The sequence below is a fragment of the Cherax quadricarinatus genome, chromosome 87 (assembly GCF_038502225.1).
Source record: "Cherax quadricarinatus isolate ZL_2023a chromosome 87, ASM3850222v1, whole genome shotgun sequence".
NCBI classification, from domain to species: domain Eukaryota; kingdom Metazoa; phylum Arthropoda; class Malacostraca; order Decapoda; family Parastacidae; genus Cherax; species Cherax quadricarinatus.
In genome coordinates this window covers 6817558-6838948 of record NC_091378.1, presented here as the reverse complement: position 1 = coordinate 6838948, position 21391 = coordinate 6817558, and positions in this window count along the sequence as shown.

Sequence of the window (21391 nt, the reverse complement as noted above, 5' to 3'; positions counted from 1 at the left end):
TAAAGTATTATGGCTCTGGTGACTATTATTTTCAACTATGTTGGCTCAAGCTTTTGTTTCACCAACATATTCCTGAACACATCCACATGGGATAACTTACACACCTGGACTGATGTAAGCTTAACTAATAAAACATTAACATAGATAAAGTTATTAATGGGTTGACGAGGAGATAGCAGCCATACTTATTTGTAACTCGGGAGTACCTTGGTATTATTATTATTATGATTATTCTTGTTCACCTTTCTTCTTTCTTTTTCTTTTTACTTCGCCTCATCCGTTTCATTCCTCCTCATCTTCCTCTTCCTCCTCATTCTCCTCCTCTTCATTCCTCCTAATCATTCTTTTTCTTTCCTTTACATTTTCAGTTAAAATTTTTTGATGTACTTGACGTCTCGGCATCACGGAATCGCCGAACAAAATTTATGAAAGATCGTAAAGTTGTGTGATATTCAGATTTTAGAGTTGAGGGCAGTGTGCTGGGGTGGAGGGGTTGTGGAGGGCAATGTGCTGGGGTGGAGGGGTTGTGGAGGGCAATGTGCTGGGGTGGAGGGGTTGTGGAGGGCAGCGTGTTAGGCTGGAGTGATGACTGGGTGTTGTGGAGGGCAGTGTGTAAGGCTGGAGTGATGGCGGGGTGTTGTGGAGGGCAGTGTGTTCGGCTGGAGTGATGGCTGGGTGTTGTGGAGGGCAGTGTGTTTGGCTGGAGTGATGGCTGGGTGTTGTGGAGGGCAGTGTGTAAGGCTGGAGTGACGGCTGGGTGTTGTGGAGGGCAGTGTGTTTGGCTGGAGTGATGGCTGGGTGTTGTGGAGGGCAGTGTGTAAGGCTGGAGTGACGGCTGGGTGTTGTGGAGGGCAGTGTGTTTGGCTGGAGTGAGGGCTAGGTGTTGTGGAGGGCAGTGTGTTTGGCTGGAGTGATGGCTGGGTGTTGTGGAGGGCAGTGTGTTTGGCTGGAGTGATGGCTGGGTGTTGTGGAGGGCAGTGTGTTTGGCTGGAGTGATGGCTGGGTGTTGTGGAGGGCAGTGTGTTTGGCTGGAGTGATGGCTGGGTGTTGTGGAGGGCAGTGTGTTTGGCTGGAGTGATGGCTGGGTGTTGTGGAGGGCAGTGTGTTTGGCTGGAGTGATGGCTGGGTGTTGTGGAGGGCAGTGTGTTTGGCTGGAGTGATGGCTGGGGGTTGTGGAGGGCAGTGTGTTTGGCTGGAGTGATGGCTGGGTGTTGTGGAGGGCAGTGTGTTTGGCTGGAGTGATGGCTGGGTGTTGTGGAGGGCAGTGTGTTTGGCTGGAGTGATGGCTGGGTGTTGTGGAGGGCAGTGTGTTTGGCTGGAGTGATGGCTGGGTGTTGTGGAGGGCAGTGTGTTTGGCTGGAGTGATGGCTGGGTGTTGTGGAGGGCAGTGTGTTTGGCTGGAGTGATGGCTGGGTGTTGTGGAGGGCAGTGTGTTTGGCTGGAGTGATGGCTGGGTGTTGTGGAGGGCAGTGTGTTTGGCTGGAGTGATGGCTGGGTGTTGTGGAGGGCAGTGTGTTTGGCTGGAGTGATGGCTGGGTGTTGTGGAGGGCAGTGTGTCTGGCTGGAGTGATGGCTGGGTGTTGTGGAGGGCAGTGTGTTTGGCTGGAGTGATGGCTCTGAGCTGGGTGGAGCAGGCTGGAGTGTGATTGGTGGAGCTCCGTTCAGGCTGGAGTGTGATTGGTTGAGCTCCGTTCAGGCTGGAGTGTGATTGGTGGAGCTCCGGGCAGGCTAGAGTGTTTGTGTTAACTTGTGGTAGTTTAAGGCGGTACGAAGCAGGTTTGCTTGCTTGGAGTATTTCTGGAGTTGTCTGGAGTAAATTGTGTGAGGGTAGAAGCAGGCTGGAGTTTGTGAAATGTAGGAAGACGTGTCAGAAATAGTACTTATGTGCAGACACCAGAAAGACTAGAATTTCATACTTTACCCTATTTATATATATATATATATATATATATATATATATATATATATATATATATATATATATATATATATATATATATATATATATATATATATATATATATATATAAATAATCGTATAATATTCCTGATAGTTTGAAATGTTCGTAACTGGTGGAATGGAGTGCATTATTTTCTGGAGGAGGAATCTGGAGTGAAGTGTAGCGTAGCGTTTAATGGAGGAGGATTCTGGAGTTTGGTGGAGTGTAGTGTTTTATGGAGGGGTCTTGAGATTTGTTGAGTTTTATTATTATTATTATTATTATTATTATTATTATTATTATTATTGATTATTATTATTATTGTTATTATTGATTATTATTATTATTATTATTATTATTATTATTATTATTATTATTATTATTATTATTATTATTGTTGTTGTTGTTCTTAGGATTGTTTTATTATTAGATTTTGATGGATTTTATTTTATTACAGTAAAAATTCATTTAATATAAACATTTATTTGCGCTGTTATTTTCTTTAGTTTCATTGTTTTTTCGGGAGCAATTATTTTTATTCTTATTAAATTAGTGTCTATTTTTTTTGTTATTGCTGTTGTGTCTTGAATGTTGCGGCTACTTTTATTTTTGTTGACTTGTTATTGTTGCTGTTGTTTGTTTTTTGTTTAGTGTTGCAAGATTGTAGATGTAGTTGCTGTTATTCTCGTAGGATTTCTGTAGTTGTTGTGGTTGTTTATTCATTGTAAATAGTAGTAGTATTAATAGTATTGTTAGTAAAATATATCTGCCAGAGATGATAATACTGTAGTTTAGTATTTTACAATGGGTTTAGTGATGATTTAGACACATGTGCAACAGTTAGGTGTATTTTTGATGAAACGTTTCGCCTACACAGTAGGCTTCTTCAGTCAGAGGCAGCAGGTATAATAGTGGAAAGATGTCATCAGTCCATCAACCTTGATGGTTGAAGGTGTACAGAGTTTAAACGATTCCTTACTAAGGTTTTCCAGGCGCCCATATGCTGCAGCAGTTATTTGGTTGATGTGCGCCTCAGGAGATAAGCTCGGTATTATATTCACCCCAAGATGCTTTGTTTGAGCGAGGTTTGCAGTCTATGGCCCCCTAGCCTGTTCTGTCTGCGGTCTTCTTTGGCCTTCCCCAGTCTTCATGACTTTGCACTTGGTGGGGTTAAACTCCAGGAGACAGTTGCTGGGCCAAGCTTGCAGGCTGTCCAGATCCCTTTGTAGTCCTGCCTGATCCTCATCCGATTGAATTCTTCACATCTTCTGTAAACAGGGACACTTCTGAATCTATCCCTTATGTCATGCCATTCACATACACCAGAAATAGCACGTCACAGCCGCCTACTGTGACACCTCGTCACGTCACCATGACTCGTTGTTGCCTTCCTGTCAGGTGTTTTCTGATCCATTGAAGTTCCTTCAGTGTTATACCAGCCTGCTCCTGTAGCTTTTGCACTGATCTCTTGTGTGGAACTGTGCCAAAAGCCTTCTTTTAGACCAAGAAAACGCACTCTACCCACCTCTCTCTCTTTTGTCTTACTGCCGTCACCCTGTCATAGAACTCTAGTAGGTTTGTGACACAGGATTTCCCGTCCCTGAAACCGTGCTGGCTGTCGTTGATAAGCTCATTCCTTTCTAGGTGTTCCACCACTCTTCTCCTGATAATCTCCATGACCTTGCATACTATACATGTCAGTGACACTGGTCTGTAGTTTAATGCTGCATTTCTGTATCTTTAAAACTGGGACTACACTCGCTGTCTTCCACACCTCAGGTAGTTGCCCTGTTTCGATAAATGTGTCTGTGTTTTGTTTTCCTTCATTGTCATGCGAGATTCACTGTCATGCGAGATTCACTGTCATGTGAGATTCACCGTCTTGTGAGATTCACTAACGAGTTGAAAACAAACCAACTTCCGATCCTGGGTAACTGAAACCTGCTTCACGTTATCGTTCAGATCTTGGACTGAAGAACCAGTGAAGAGCACTTGAAAACCACGCCGTAAGGGAGTAAAAAAAATAATACGTCATTATGCAGAGGTATGCGCTGCTGTGTCACTCATGAAACTGAAGGATGTGTATTATTCCGGTTTTATTGCGACTGCAGACGCTTGTTGATTTTTTTTTATGCAGTGTAGGACCTGTTCTCCGGTTCACCATGGTGGGTATGCTTGTCTTTGGATTAGCTTATAATCTGAGCACTCGTGTGCTAGTGTGTTGCTCCCAGGTGTAGCACCTTCAGCGCGCGCGCACACACACACACACACACACACACACACACACACACACACACACACACACACACACACACACAACACAAGTTTTTAAAAGTGCATGTGTAGTGTAGGCGTGCCTCTGGCAAGCCACTGATGGAATAATGGTGGAAGTGTTTCTTCTTTTTCGAGCCACCCTGCCTCGGTGGGAAACGGCCGATGTGTTAAATAGTCTTGAAGATTACGGTGCTTTTCAACTCCAAGGCTGAGGGGCTGATTACCTCATCTTTTGTATATAGTTCTACAGTCTTCACTTTGTCCCTGTACTGATAAAGCCAATGGTTGGTGTAACGTCTACACACACACACACACACACACACACACACACACACACACACACACACACACACACACACACACACACACACACAGGGCAGAGTATGCAGACCTACCAACGCTCTGGTAGACAGAGACAAAGTCCACACACAAGACATTACTGCCGGAAACAGAGACCACAGATGTTTATTTACACGTCGTTGTAAAGCACCTGTTGTATCTATTATCATCGTTTATACCATTTCTATACGCTGTTGTCTTAACATTTCCATTTTCCCAGTTGATCAGAGTCTCGAGGAAAGGTAGGTTGGCTTCGATTTCTTGTTCATATTTGAGTTTGATGGAAGGATATTAATCATTTAGTTGTTTTTAGAAAGTATCGAAATTATTGGTGGAGAAAGAAATAATACAGTTAAACTAGGAAATAAAACTTGAGCACATTTATGTGCTTAAACACACCTTAAGAGGAACAGTCAGAGGTGACACTTCACTCAAAGGTGACAACGCCTCACACAAACAGGTCCCGCACAAGTCTCTCACTCATACATTTGTCCAGCATCAAGTTAAATTCTTCGCCTGACAAAGAACACACTGTTTTTTTGTGACAAATATTTTTTACCTTTAAGATTATGAACAATATTCACGTCTATAAAACTGTCAAGTTTATAAATTTTAGAAAACAAGTTTGAATGATGTTGTGTATCATGCTTAACAAGAGATGATTCCTCAATACAATACTTCATTGAACATTAAAATTACAGGGAAGAAATTATATGCCATTAGTTCAATCTACACTATGGTTTATATCCCTTACATTATTGAACATAGCAGTGGATTCTTGTCCACTTGATATATATTTATGTTGCTTAACACTGGTCTCAAGAAATTTGCCAGTTTGTCCTCAATAAAGGGTATCACAACCTTTACATGGGATGGAGTATTTATCAACGTACAGATTCCTTGGGAAAATATTTAAATTTTGTTTCAGGATATTGTCATATTTAGAGACAGTTTTAACATTAAAGTATTGAGGAGTCTGTGGGAGGTGAGAGAGATTTTCATTATATGGTAAAAAAGAAAAAATCTCAAGCTAATACTTGGTATTAGGCTCCTTATAGAATATTTTTTTCTTAGCTTTATCAACAGTTTTTTTCAATTGTTTGTGGATATTGCAGGTTAGAATCATGAATTTTTATGATTTACACATAGAATTCAGGGCTACAAATCCTAAGGGCTCTCAGAAATACAGAAGTTTTCTCTTACTTCTTCCTATTCTTCTGAAGATGTGTGTGTAAGCACATGAAAGTGCTCAGGTTATATTTTCTATTTTCACTGGTATTTTGTTCATATTTGCATTTTATTGTAATTTCTACCATCAGTGATGGTAGAAATTACGATACCGACAGGTTGATGAATAAGACGCATGTCCAACACTTGGGCATCTTCATTACTGAAACGTTTCGTCTGGGCAAAATGTTTCTCTTGCTGTCTTTAGTATATAGTGACCTGGATTCGACTAATAAAGCCAGTCGTGCCTTCGAAACGTTTACTTAAAGATACCCAAGTGTTCCACTTGTATCTTGTTCACTAATAAAGATACCCAAGTGTTCCACTTGTATCTTGTTCACTAATAAAGATACCCAAGTGTTCCACTTGTATCTTGTTCACTAATAAAGATACCCAAGTGTTGCACTAGCTTATCTTATTCATCATGGTATCAAAATCTTGCCCTTCTGACCATACCAAGAACACGGTATCTAAATATCCCAACTAAATTTGGTTGATGTACTGACCTTGAAGTTTGTGTTTGTGGTTTGACTTGCCTTTATTTTCGAAATGTCTTTCCTACACAGGCTTCTTCAGTCGAATACAGGAGTGGAGAGGTAAAGTTGATGGGATCAGTCCTTTGTAGTATTTGATCCCCTCTTATGTGCCACAGTGGCCCTTGAGTGCCTAGCATGTGCCACAGTGGCCCTTGGGTGCCTAGCATGTGCCACAGTGGCCCTTGGGTGCCTAGCATGTGCCACAGTGGCCCTTGGGTGCCTAGCATGTGCCACAGTGGCCCTTGAGTGCCTAGCATGTGCCACATTGGCCCTTGAGTACCTAGCATGTGCCACATTGGCCCTTGAGTGCCTCTTATGTGCCTTCGCGGTCATTGAGTGCCTCTTATCTGTCATCGTGATAGTGGAGCTGCAGCAACGGCTGGAAGTCTGGTACTTCTGGTATGTGAAATGAGCCTTGTTGCACCCACCATACCATAAACTTGTATATCTGTATATAACGTCTGAGTGACTGGCATCGTCGTCCAGAAATATGCATGAAGGAAGGAGAGTTTTTTCTTTACCTTTTTGAAGAGGGTTACCTTGATGCTGGAAAAGGGTTCGTCGAGGAATTTAAGGTTACCTCCTTTCCTTAAATCAAGCGTTGTCACCGACATTCGCTTCCTATTCCATGTCTGTGTATGGGATAGGTTGTTCAGAGAGATGGTGACTGTCGGGTGACAGTAACTGCAACTCTGCTGGAACGTGACCTTTGATGCTGTCGTAGCTGATGACTCTTTACTGGAATACTGGACGATATTCTTGTTGTTCCTACTGAAGTGTCTCTCAGCTCAGGCTGACACTACTGAAGTGTCTCCCAGCACAGGCTGACACTTCTGAAGTGTCTCCCAGCTCAGGCTGACACTTCTGAAGTGTCTCCCAGCTCAGGCGAACACTACTGAAGTGTCTCCCAGCTCAGCCTGACACTACTGAAGTGTCTCCCAGCTCAACCTGACACTACTGAAGTGTCTCCCAGCTCAACCTGACACTACTGAAGTGTCTCCCAGCTCAACCTGACACTACTGAAGTGTCTCCCAGCTCAACCTGACACTACTGAAGTGTCTCCCAGCTCAACCTGACACTACTGAAGTGTCTCCCAGCTCAACCTGACACTACTGAAGTGTCTCCCAGCTCAACCTGACACTACTGAAGTGTCTCCCAGCTCAGGCTGACACTACCGAAGCCTCCCAGCTCAGGTTGACATTACCGAAGCCTCCCGGCTCAGGTTGACATTACCGAAGCCTCCCGGCTCAGGCTGACACTACCGAAGCCTCCCGGCTCAGGCTGACACTACCGAAGCCTCCCGGCTCAGGCTGACACTACCGAAACCTCCCAGCTCAGGCTGACACATTTCAGCACCTTGTATCAGCACCCTCCTGCCTGACGGAACATGATAAAGTAACAGTCAGCTCTTGTTGTCACTGAGTAACTCTCATATAGAGTATCGTAGCTGCACACTACTGATGTATCCAGTTCTGTTGGATGAAAAAAAAATCTTATTGCCTAGCATGACCCTTGCGGATTTAGTGCTTCCAATGATAATGACGATATTTTGTTTCCGATAGTCGCTCCTTTTGTTATGGGTTAGTAAAGGAAATTTCTCACCCCCTTCCCTTGTCTCTTGTTCTCGTGGACAGCGTCAACAACAGCATGATTGGTCAGAGGTCATTCCGAGATTAGCTAATGGAGGATCGAGCCTCCATCACTCTTTGACCAACAAGGATTTAAAGCTTTTTTTCACATTGCTCACTAGATTGTGTACGGGCTCTACGCTCTTCAGTTCTCAAACACAATTACGTAACACAAATTTCAGTGCTTGTGGTATTTATATGGACACACACACACACACACACACACACGTAATGATGTATCACAGTGGGCACCTGTGACGAGCGGGGTCCCACAGGGGTCTGTCCTAGGACCAGTGCTATTTTTGGTATATGTGAACGACATGATGGAAGGGTTAGACTCAGAAGTGTCCCTGTTTGCAGATGATGTGAAGTTAATGAGGAGAATTAAATCAGAAGAGGATGAGGCAGGACTCCAAAGAGACCTGGACAGAATGGACACCTGGTCCAGCAAATGGCTTCTCGAATTTAATCCCGCCAAATGCAAAGTCATGAAGATAGGGGAAGGGCACAGAAGACCGCAGACAGAGTATAGGCTAGGTGGCCAAAGACTGCAAACCTCGCTCAAGGAGAAAGATCTTGGAGTGAGTATAATACAAAGCATGTCTCCGGAATCACACATCAACCAGATAACTGCTGCAGCATATGGGCGCCTGGCAAACCTGAGAACAGCGTTCCGATACCTTAATAAGGAATCGTTCAAGACACTGTACACCGTGTACGTCAGGCCCATACTGGAGTATGCAAGCACCTGTTTGGAACCCGCACTTGATAAAGCACGTCAAGAAACTAGAGAAAGTGCAAAGGTTTGCGACAAGGTTAGTTCCAGAGCTAAGGGGAATGTCTTATGAAGAAAGGTTAAGGGAAATCAGCCTGACGACACTAGAGGACAGGAGGGATAGGGGAGACATGATAACGACATAAAATACTGCGCGGAATAGACAAGGTGGACAAGGACAGGATGTTCCAGAGATGGGACACAGAAACAAGAGGTCATAATTGGAAGTTGAAGACACAGATGAGTCAGAGATATTAGGAAGTATTTCTTCAGTCATAGAGTTGTCAGGCAGTGGAACAGCCTAGAAAGTGACGTAGTGGTGGCAGGAACCATACACAGTTTTAAGACGAGGTTTGATAAAGCTCATGGAGCGGGGAGAGAGAGCACCCAGTAGCAACCGGTGAAGAGGCGGGGCCAGGAGCTAAGACTCGACCCCTGCAACCACAAATAGGTGAGTACAAATAAGTGAATACACACTCACACTATATATATATATATATATATATATATATATATATATATATATATATATATATATATATATATATATATATATATATATATATATATATATATGTCGTGCCGAATATGTAAAACTGGTCAATTAGTAAGAGCTCATTTAAAATTAAGTCCTTTCTGAAATTTTCTCTTATACGTTTAAAGATATATTTTTTTCATTAATGTTGATGTAAAAATTTTTAATTTTGCACCAAAAGAATCTTAGAAAACTTACCTAACCTTATTATAACAAGAACAATTTATTTTAGCCTAACCCAACTAAATATATTTTAGATTTGTTTACAATAATTTAATACTAAACAAGCACAGTGAAATATATTTTTTTCGTTAGGTTCAGAATGATTTTGGCGAAATTATTGCAAACACAAATTTTCACTTGTCCTATATGGCAAGATGAACGTTGCTATTTAAGCCAAGATCGCAAGTTCTGCCTATTCGGCACGACATATATATATATATATATATTTATATATATATATATATATATATATATATATATATATATGTGTATATATATATATATATTAAATTACGCTTGTCATAAGGTTAGGTAAGTTTTCTACGGGTTTTTTGGTACAAAATTATTAATTTTAACATTAACATAAATGAAAAAAAAATTTACACGTATAAAAGAAACTTGTAGAAAGAACTTAATTTTAAATGAGTTCTTGCTAATTGACCAATTTTACCTATTTTTTACCTATTCTATAAATATTCGTTTATAGCTAAATCCCTCGTATATATTATTTCCGTCACGGACGGGAGTACGTTAGAGTTGAAGGGTTCTTGATTCAAGGAGCTGGAGTCACCCATTCTTTGATTGTAACTTGATTAAGTTCCATTTCCATTTGCCCATGAATAATAATAATAATAATAATAATAATAATAATAATAATAATAATTGTCTTGTGATAATCAAAAGGTTTTATTATATAATCTGAATATAAACCATACCCCCGGCCGGGATTGAACCCGCGGTCATAGAGTCTCAAAACTCCAGCCCGTCGCGTTAGCCACTAGACCAGCTAGCCACAATAAGATTCATCCAACTAGGTGTATTTCTACACCATAGGAAGGGCCGGGGGTATGGTTTGTTTGCAATCGTGTCATTACGATTTCTTGAGTCATGTTGACGGCAGTGAAGGGACTTGAGCTAGAGTTCGTCACGGCCACGCTAGCTGGAGATTCGTCTGTAAAAACTTGCATTTGTGGTCACAGAGGTGCCTGTGCTAACCTTCCTATGGTGTAGAAATATACCTAGTTGGACGAATCTTATTGTGGCTAGCTGGTCCAGTGGCTAACACGACGGTCTGGAGTTTTGAGACTCTATGACCGCGGGTTCAATCCCGGCCGGGGGTATGGTTTATTTGCAATCGTGTCATTACGATTTCTTCAGTCAAGTAATCTGAATATATTTTTTTGGAAAACTTTCTCCAAGGAACTTGAGCCAAATAATCCTTCACAATTATATTAAACCTGGTCTGGGACCGGACCGCGGGAGCGGTGACCCCTGAAATCGACTCAAGGTATTATAGACCTTGTATTTTATTTATAGGCCTTGTATTTTATATATAGGCCTTGTATTTTATTTGTAATCAACCTGTTTCGTAGATGAATGGTTTATGTTGATAAATTAGACACATGTGCAACTCTTGGGTATCTTTATTGAGGAAACGTTTCGCCACACAGTGGCTTCATCAGTCCATACAAAGGAGAATCTTGAAGAACAGGAGGAGAACGAGGTAATCAGTCCCTCAACCTTGAGTCGATGTGGTCAGTCCATCAATCTTGAATAGAATACGGCATACGTGCGGAGAAGGAGCTTATAAACCGTTGGCAGGAGAGGTGCAGCTGACACACTGGTACACACGGATAAGCTGACACACTGGTACATGCAGATAAGCTGATATACTAGTACACACAGTTAAGCTGACACACTGGTACACACGGATAAGCTGACACACTGGTACACGTGGATAAGCTGACACACTGGTACACGTGGATAAGCTGACACACTGGTACACACGGATAAGCTGACACACTGGTACACGTGGATAAGCTGACACACTGGTACACGCTGATAAGCTGACACACTGGTACACGCTGATAAGCTGACAAACTGGTACACGCGGATAAGCTGACACACTGGTACACACGGATAAGCTGACACACTGGTACACGCGGATAAGCTGACACACTGGTACACGCGGATAAGCTGACACACTGGTACACGCGGATAAGCTGACACACTGGTACACGCTAATAAGCTGACACACTGGTACACGCTGATAAGCTGACACACTGGTACACGCTGATAAGCTGACACACTGGTACACGCGGATAAGCTGACACACTGGTACACGCGGATAAGCTGACACACTGGTATACGCTGATAAGCTGACACACTGGTACACGCTGATAAGCTGACACACTGGTACACGCTGATAAGCTGACACACTGGTACACGCGAATAAGCTGACACACTGGTACACGCCGAAAAGCTGACACACTGGTACACGCGGATAAGCTGATATACTGGTACACGCGGATAAGCTGACACACTGGTACACACGGATAAGCTGACACACTGGTACACACATATAAGCTGACACACTGGTACACGCGGATAAGCTGACACACTGGTACACGCGAATAAGCTGACACACTGGTACACGCGAATAAGCTGACACACTGGTACACGCGAATAAGCTGACACACTGGTACACGCGAATAAGCTGACACACTGGTACATGCAGATAAGCTGATATACTAGTACACACGGATAAGCTGACACACTGGTACACGCGGATAAGCTGACACACTGGTACACGCGGATAAGCTGACACACTGGTACACGCGAATAAGCTGACACACTGGTACACGCGGATAAGCTGACACACTGGTACACGCGGATAAGCTGACACACTGGTACACGCGGATAAGCTGACACACTGGTACACGCGAATAAGCTGACACACTGGTACACGCGGATAAGCTGACACACTGGTACACGCTGATAAGCTGATACACTAGAACATATGCTTGTCAACACTCCATCACGTTGAAGCGTGCCTTGAAAGCTAAACTACAAACTACAGCAATGTAGCCACAAACTCAGCCAGTGAATGAGCTCCAAAGACTAACAACAGCGCCGAAGACAAACAACAGTTGGGTGTGGAGAGTGCGTCCCCCAACTGTTGGTTTGTGCTGAGGTGGGCCGTGAGCAGGACAATGACGACAACTGCCGGGAAGGACAATCAGGAAAACGGGAGCATTAGGGTTCTGATGAAGTGGGAAGGGACGTGAGCGGAGACACAATGGGTGATGAAGGGGGAAGGAATGATGAGTGTGAGGAATGAGAGCCGCAGGAGACACAAGAACATACACCAATTGGTCTCGAATAGAGGGAAGATGCGACGCTCGGAGATGTGTGTTCTTGGTGGCTGTGTGTGTGTGTGTGTGTGTGTGTGTAGATATATATATATATATATATATATATATATATATATATATATATATATATATATATATATATATATATATATATATATATATATACACTTAAAGGGGTGTATATCCCAGTATATATGAACTTGAGTGTAGTTTTACTCCCTATTATTTATTAATGTACTCTTCACAGGTGATATTCTGCCTTGATGACCTTGTAGTAAATAACTTGAAACTTAATAAACTAATCGATGTTCTTTCCAACTTGTAAATATATTTGATATTAAAACAGTCAAAATGTTTTTTTTTTTTTTTTAGAAATATAAAATAGAAAACTCATTCATTTCTAGTTAATTCTAAACTACCTGGAGTCTACCTGTAAATTATTCCGGAGATCAACGCCCCAGAGGCCCGGTCCGTGACCAGGCCTCCCGCTGGATCAAGACCTGATCAACTAGGCTGTTACTGCTGGTCGCACGTATTCCAACATACGAACCACAGCCTGACTGATCGGCTCCGACTTTATCTGTCCAGCAGCCAGAAGTCCATTGGTAATTCCCCTTATGTGGGGTGTGAGGCTGTTAGGAGCTTTTCTAGAAATCTTGGAGATTCTAGGAAATATGGTTAAGATAACCTAACTGATAATCTGGAATGAACTAGATAAAGATCCGGAGAGACAATTCATACGTAGTCTTAAGAATAGGTACGAGAGGGCAGAATGATAATGGCAAAGTGACGAGAGAAGACTTGATTCTCACACGCACACTGGTTAGTGCGCGCGCGCGCACACATTTTCACACACACACACACACACACACACACACACACACACACACACACACACACACACACACACAGAAAGACTGATAAACACAAGCACACTCACACGGGGCCAGGAGCAGGGGTCAGTACTAGGACCTGTGCTGTTCTTGGTATATGTGAACGACATAACGGAAGGGATAGACTCAGAAGTGTCCTTGTTTGCAGATGATGTGAAGTTAATGAGAAGAATCAAATCGGACGAGGATCAGGCAGGACTACAAAGAGATCTGGACAGGCTACAAGCCTGGTCCAGCAACTGGCTCCTTGAGTTTAACCCTGCCAAATGCAAAGTCATGAAGATTGGGGAAGGGCAAAGAAGACCGCAGACACAATATAGTCTAGATGACCAAAGACTGCAAACCTCACTCAAGGAAAAAGATCTGGGGGTGAGTATAACACGGAGCATATCTGCTGAGGCGCACATCAGTCAGATAACTGCTGTAGAATACGGGCGCCTGGCAAACCTATGGATAGCGTTCCGATACCTCAGTAAGGATTCGTTCAAGACTCTGTATACCATTTACGTCAGGCCCATACTGGGATACCAGATCCTGAGAAAAGACAAAAGGAACAGGGGGGGTGGAGGAGTGGCATTGCTGATCAAACACCGATGGAATTTTGATGAGCTGGAGAGAGGAGAAAGCGGAGAAGAAAGTGATTACATAGCAGGAACGCTTCACTCTGGTGGTCCCAAGGTGATAATTGCAGTGATGTATAACCCACCACAGAACAGCAGGAGGCCAAGGCAAGATTATGACGAGAGCAATAGAGCAATGGTTGACACACTGGCTGCAGTGGCGAGAAGAGCTCATGCATGCAGGGCAAAGCTCCTGATCATGGGCGACTTTAACCACAAGGAGATCGAATGGGAGAACTTGGAGCCACATGGGGGCCAAGATACATGGAGGGCTAAGATGATGGAGGTGGTACTGGAAAACTTCATGTACCAACACGTAAGGGACACTACAAGAGAGAGAGAGGAGAGGATGAACCAGCAAGACTGGACTTAGTATTCACCTTGAGTAGTGCAGATATTGAGGACATCACATATGAAAGACCCCTTGGGGCCAGCGATCATGTGGTTTTGAGCTTCGAATACACAGTAGAGCTACAAGTGGAGGGGGAAGCAGGAAGGCAAGGACAAATGAAACCAAACTACAGGAAAGGGGACTATACAGGAATGAGGAACTTCCTGAATGAGGTTCAGTGGGATAGAGAACTGCCAGGGAAGCCAGTTAATGAGATGGAATATGTAGCAACAATGTGCAAGGAGGCTGAGGAGAGGTTTGTACCCAAGGGTAACAGGAATAATGAAAAAGCCAGGATGAGCCCGTGGTTCACCCAAAGATGCAAGGAGGCAAAAACCAAGTGTGCTAGGGAATGGAAGAAATATAGAAGGCAAAGGACCCAGGAGAATAAGGAGAGCAGTCGTAGAGCCAGAAACGAATATGCACAGATAAGAAGGGAGGCCCAACGTCAATATGAAAACGACATAGCAGCAGAAGCCAAATCTGACCCGAAGCTGTTATACAGCCACATCAGGAAGAAAACAACCGTTAAGGACCAGGTAATCAGGCTAAGGAAGGAAGGAGGAGAGACAAGAAATGACCGTGAAGTATGTGAGGAACTCAACAAGAGATTCAAAGAAGTGTTCACAGAGGAGACAGAAGGGGCTCCAGAAAGACGGAGAGGTGGGGTACACCACCATGTGCTGGACACAGTACACACAACCGAGGAAGAAGTGAAGAGGCTTCTGAGTGAGCTAGATACCTCAAAGGCAATGGGGTCAGATAACATCTCTCCATGGGTCCTGAGAGAGGGAGCAGAGGCGCTATGTGTACCCCTAACAACAACATTCAATACATCTATCGACACAGGGAGATTGCCTGAGGCATGGAAGACAGCAAATGTGGTCCCAATCTTTAAAAAAGGAGACAGACATGAAGCACTAAACTACAGACCAGTGTCACTGACATGTATAGCATGCAAAATCATGGGAAAGATTGTCAGGAGAAGAATGGTGGAACATCTAGAAAGGAATGATCTCATCACCGGCAGCCAACATGGTTTCAGAGATGGGAAATCCTGTGTCACAAACCTACTGGAGTTCTATGACACGGTGACAACAGTAAGACAAGAGAGAGAGGGGTGGGTGGATTGCATTTTCTTGGACTGCAAGAAGGCTTTTGACACAGTACCACACAAGAGATTAGTGCAAAAACTGGAGGACCAAGCAGGGATAACAGGGAAGGCACTGCAATGGATCAGGGAATACTTGTCAGGAAGACAGCAGCGAGTAATGGTACGTGGCGAGGTGTCAGAGTGGGCACCTGTGACCAGCGGGGTCCCACAGGGGTCAGTCCTAGGACCAGTGCTGTTTCTGGTATTTGTGAACGACATGACGGAAGGAATAAACTCCGAGGTGTCCCTGTTTGCAGATGACGTGAAGTTGATGAGAAGAGTTCATTCGATCGAAGACCAGGCAGAACTACAAAGGGATCTGGACAGGCTGCAGACCTGGTCCAGCAACTAGCTCCTGGAGTTCAATCCCACCAAGTGCAAAGTCATGAGGATTGGGGAAGGGCAAAGAAGACCGCAGACGGAGTACAGTCTAGGGGGGCCAGAGACTACAAACATCACTCAAGGAAAAAGATCTTGGGGTGAGTATAACACCAGGCACATCTGAAGCGCACATCAACCAAATAACTGCTGCAGCATATGGGCGCCTAGCAAACCTCAGAACAGCATTCCGACATCTTAATAAGGAATCATTCAGGACCCTGTACACCGTGTACGTTAGGCCCATATTGGAGTATGCGGCACCAGTTTGGAACCCACACCTAGCCAAGCACGTGAAGAAACTAGAGAAAGTGCAAAGGTTTGCAACAAGACTAGTCCCAGAGCTAAGAGGTATGTCCTACGAGGAGAGGTTAAGGGAAATCAACCTGACGACACTGGAGGACAGGAGAGATAGGGGGGACATGATAACGACATACAAAATACTGAGAGGAATTGACAAGGTGGACAAAGACAGGATGTTCCAGAGATTGGACACAGTAACAAGGGGACACAGTTGGAAGCTGAAGACACAGATGAATCACAGGGATGTTAGGAAGTATTTCTTCAGCCACAGAGTAGTCAGTAAGTGGAATAGTTTGGGAAGCGATGTAGTGGAGGCAGGATCCATACATAGCTTTAAGCAGAGGTATGATAAAGCTCACGGGTCAGGGAGAGTGACCTAGTAGCGATCAGTGAAGAGGCGGGGCCAGGAGCTCGGACTCGACGCCCGCAACCTCAACTAGGTGAGTACACACACACACACACACACCAAGACTGATAAACACACACACACACACACACACACACACACCAAGACTGATAAACACACACACACACACAGACTGATAAACACACACACACACACACACCAAGACTGATAAACACACACACACACACACACACACACACACACACACACACACACACACAAAAACACACACACACACACACACACACACACACACACACACACACACACACACACACACACACACACACACACACACACACACACACACACACACAAAGGAGAAATGGGAGGAAATGAAAAAGGAGAGCAGAATAATCCAGGATCAAATGGAAGGACAAGCGCACCCCCCAGAAACACCTGCAGAAGGACTCCAGCCACGACACCCCTAAGGCAACTGAACAATCCAAACCAACCATCACACACCGATCCCTCTGTTTCCACCCCCCGCACCACAGTTACAGTATTAGAACAGAAGTTGAAGGTTTGGTACACAAATGCAGATGGATTAACGAATAAACATGAGGAATGGCAAGAAAGAATCAATGAGAAGTCCCCAGACATCATAGCAGTTACAGAAACAAAACTCATGGAGACAATAACAGATGCAATCTTCCCACCAGGATACCAGATCATGAGGAAAGATAGAAGGGGCAGGGGGGGAGGTGGGGTTGCTCTGCTCTTAAAAAACAATTGGAAATTCGAGAAAATGGAAGGAATAGATGAGACGGGAGAAAGAGACTACATAGCAGGTACACTTCAGTCTGGGGAACACAAAGTGGTCATTGCAGTGATGTATAATCCACCACAGAACTGCAGGAGGCCAAGAGAGGAATATGAAGAGAGCAACAGAGCAATGGTGGACACACTTGCTGAGGTGGCAAGAAGAGCTCACTCCAGCAGAGCAAAGTTGCTGGTTATGGGGGATTTCAACCACAGGGAGATTGACTGGGAAAACCTGGAGCCACATGGGGGTCCCGAAACATGGAGAGCCAGGATGTTGGACGTGGTGCTGGAAAACCTCATGCACCAACATGTTAAGGACACTACCAGAGTGAGAGGGGAGGATGAACCAGCAAGATTGGACCTTGTGTTCACCCTGGGCAGCTCAGATATTGAGGACATCAAGTATGAGAGTCCCCTAGGAGCTAGCGACCACGTGGTTCTGTGCTTTGAATACATAGTAGAGCTGCAAGTGGAGAGAATAACAGGAGTTGAAGGGGAAAAGCCTGACTATAAAAGAGGGGACTACATAGGGTTGAAGAACTTCCTGCGGGAGGTCCAGTGGGACAGAGAACTGGCAGGAAAGCCAGTAAATGAAATGATGGAATATGTAACAACAAAATGCAAGGAGGCAGTGGAAAGGTTTATTCCCAAGGGCAACAGTAACAACGGGAAGACCAGAACGAGCCCCTGGTTTACCCGACGTTGTAAGGAGGCAAAAACAAAATGCAATAGAGAATGGAAAAAGTACAGAAGGCAGAGAACACACGAAAATAGGGAGATCAGTCGCAGAGCCAGGAATGAGTACGCACAGGTAAGGAGGGAGGCCCAGCGACAGTATGAAAATGACATAGCATCGAGAATCAACACTGGCCCCAAACTGTTGTATAGTCACATCAGGAGGAAGACAACAGTCAAAGACCAGGTGATCAGATTAAGGACAGAAGGTGGAGAACTCACAAGAAATGATCAGGAGGTATGTGAGGAGCTGAACAGGAGATTTAAGGAAGTTTTTACAGTAGAGACAGGAAGGGCTGTGGGAAGACAGCACAGAAGGGAACATCAAGAGGGAATATACCAACAAGTGTTGGATGACATACGAACAACTGAGGAGGAGGTGAAGAAGCTCTTAAGTGACCTTGACACCTCAAAGGCGATGGGACCGGACAACATCTCCCCATGGGTCCTTAGAGAAGGAGCAGAGATGCTGTGCGTGCCTCTAACCACAATCTTCAACACATCCCTTGAAACTGGGCAACTACCTGAGAAATGGAAGACAGCTAATATAGTCCCCATATTTAAGAAAGGAAACAGAAACGAGGCACTAAACTACAGACCTGTGTCTCTGACATGTATTGTGTGCAAAGTCATGGAGAAGATTATCTGGAGGAGAGTGGTCGAACACCTGGAAAGGAACAAGATTATAAATGAAAACCAGCATGGGTTCATGGAAGGCAAATCTTGTATCACAAACCTCCTGGAGTTTTATGACAAGGTAACAGAAGTAAGACACGAGAGAGAGGGGTGGGTAGATTGCGTTTTCCTAGACTGCAGGAAGGCCTTTGACACAGTTCCCCACAAGAGATTAATGCAGAAGCTGGAGGATCAGGCGCACGTAAAAGGGAGGGCACTGCAGTGGATAAGGGAATACCTGACAGGGAGGCAGCAACGAGTCATGGTACGTGAAGAGGTATCACAGTGGGCGCCTGTTACGAGCGGGGTCCCACAGGGGTCAGTTCTAGGACCAGTGCTATTTTTGATATATGTGAACGACATGAAGGAAGGAATAGACTCTGAAGTGTCCCTGTTCGCAGATGACGTGAAGTTGATGAGAAGAATTAAATCGGACGAGGATGAGGCAGGACCGCAAAGAGACCTGGACAGGCTGGACATGTGGTCCAGCAACTGGCTTCTCGAATTCAATCCAGCCAAATGCAAAGTCATGAAGATTGGGGAGGGGCAAAGAAGACCGCAGAGTATAGGCTAGGTGGACAAAGACTACAGACCTCACTCAGGGAGAAAGACCTTGGGGTGACCATAACACCGAGCACATCACCGGAGGCACACATCAACCAAATAACCGCTGCAGCATACGGGCGCCTGGCAAACCTGAGAATAGCGTTCCGATACTTTAATAAGGAATCGTTCAAGACACTGTACACTGTGTATGTTAGGCCCATACTGGAGTATGCAGCACCAGTCTGGAACCCACACCTGGTCAAGCACGTCAAGAAGTTAGAGAAAGTACAAAGGTTTGCAACAAGGCTAGTCCCAGAGCTCAAGGGAATGTCGTACGAGGAAAGGTTAAGGGAAATCGGACTGACGACACTGGAGGACAGAAGGGTCAGGGGAGACATGATAACGACATACAAGATACTGCGGGGAATAGACAAGGTGGACAGAGATAGGATGTTCCAGAGAGGGGACACAGGGACAAGGGGTCACAACTGGAAGCTGAAGACTCAGACGAGTCAGAGGGACGTTAGGAAGTATTTCTTCAGTCATAGAGTTGTCAGCAAGTGGAATAGCCTAGCAAGTGAAGTAGTGGAGGCAGGAACCATACATAGTTTTAAGAAGAGGTATGACAAAGCTCAGGAAGCAGAGAGAGAGAGGATCCAGTAACGATCAGTGAAGAGGCGGGGCCAGGAGCTGAGTCTCGACCCCTGCAACCACAATTAGGTGAGTACAATTAGGTGAGTACACACACCAAAACTGATAAACACACACACACACACACCAAGACTGATAAACACACACACACCAAGACTGATAAACACACACACACACACACACACACACACACACACACACACACACACACACACACACACACACACACACACTCGATCGAATACCAGGCAGAACTACAAAGGGATCTGGACAAGCTGCAGACCTGGTCCAGCAGTTGGCTCCTGAAGTTCAATCCCACCAAGTGCAAAGTCATGAAGATTAGGGAAGGGCAAAGAAGACCGCAGACGGAGTACAGTCTAGGGGGCCAGAGACTACAAACCTCACTCAAGGAAAAATATCTTGGGGTGAGTATAACACCAGGCACATCTGAAGCGCACATCAATCAAATAACTGCTACAGCATATGGGCGCCTAGCAAACCTCAGAACAGCATTCCGACATCTTAATAAGGAATCGTTCAGGACCCTGTACACCGTGTACGTTAGGCCCATATTGGAGTATGCGGCACCAGTTTGGAACCCACACCTAGCCAAGCACGTAAAGAAACTAGAGAAAGTGCAAAGGTTTGCAACAAGACTAGTCCCGGAGCTAAGAGGTATGTCCTACGAGGAGAGGTTAAGGGAAATCAACCTGACGACACTTTAGGACAGGAGAGATAGGGGGGACGTGATAACGACATACAAAATACTGAGAGGAATTGACAAGGTGGACAAAGACAGGATGTTCCAGAGATTGGACACAGTAACAAGGGGACACAGTTGGAAGTTGAAGACACAGATGAATCACAAGGATGTTAGGAAGTATTTCTTCAGCCACAGAGTAGTCAGTAAGTGGAATAGTTTGGGAAGCGATGTAGTGGAGGCAGGATGCATACATAGCTTTAAGCAGAGGTATGACAAAGCTCACGGTTCAGAGAGAGTGACCTAGTAGCGATCAGTGAAGAGGCGGGGCCAGGAGCTCGGACTCGACGCCCGCAACCTCAACTAGGTGAGTACAACTAGGTGAGTACACTCACCAAGACTGATAAACACACACACACACACACACACACACACACACACACACACCAAGGCTGATAAACACACACACACACACACACCATGGCTGATAAACACACACACACACACCAAGACTGATACACACACACACACACCAAGACTGATA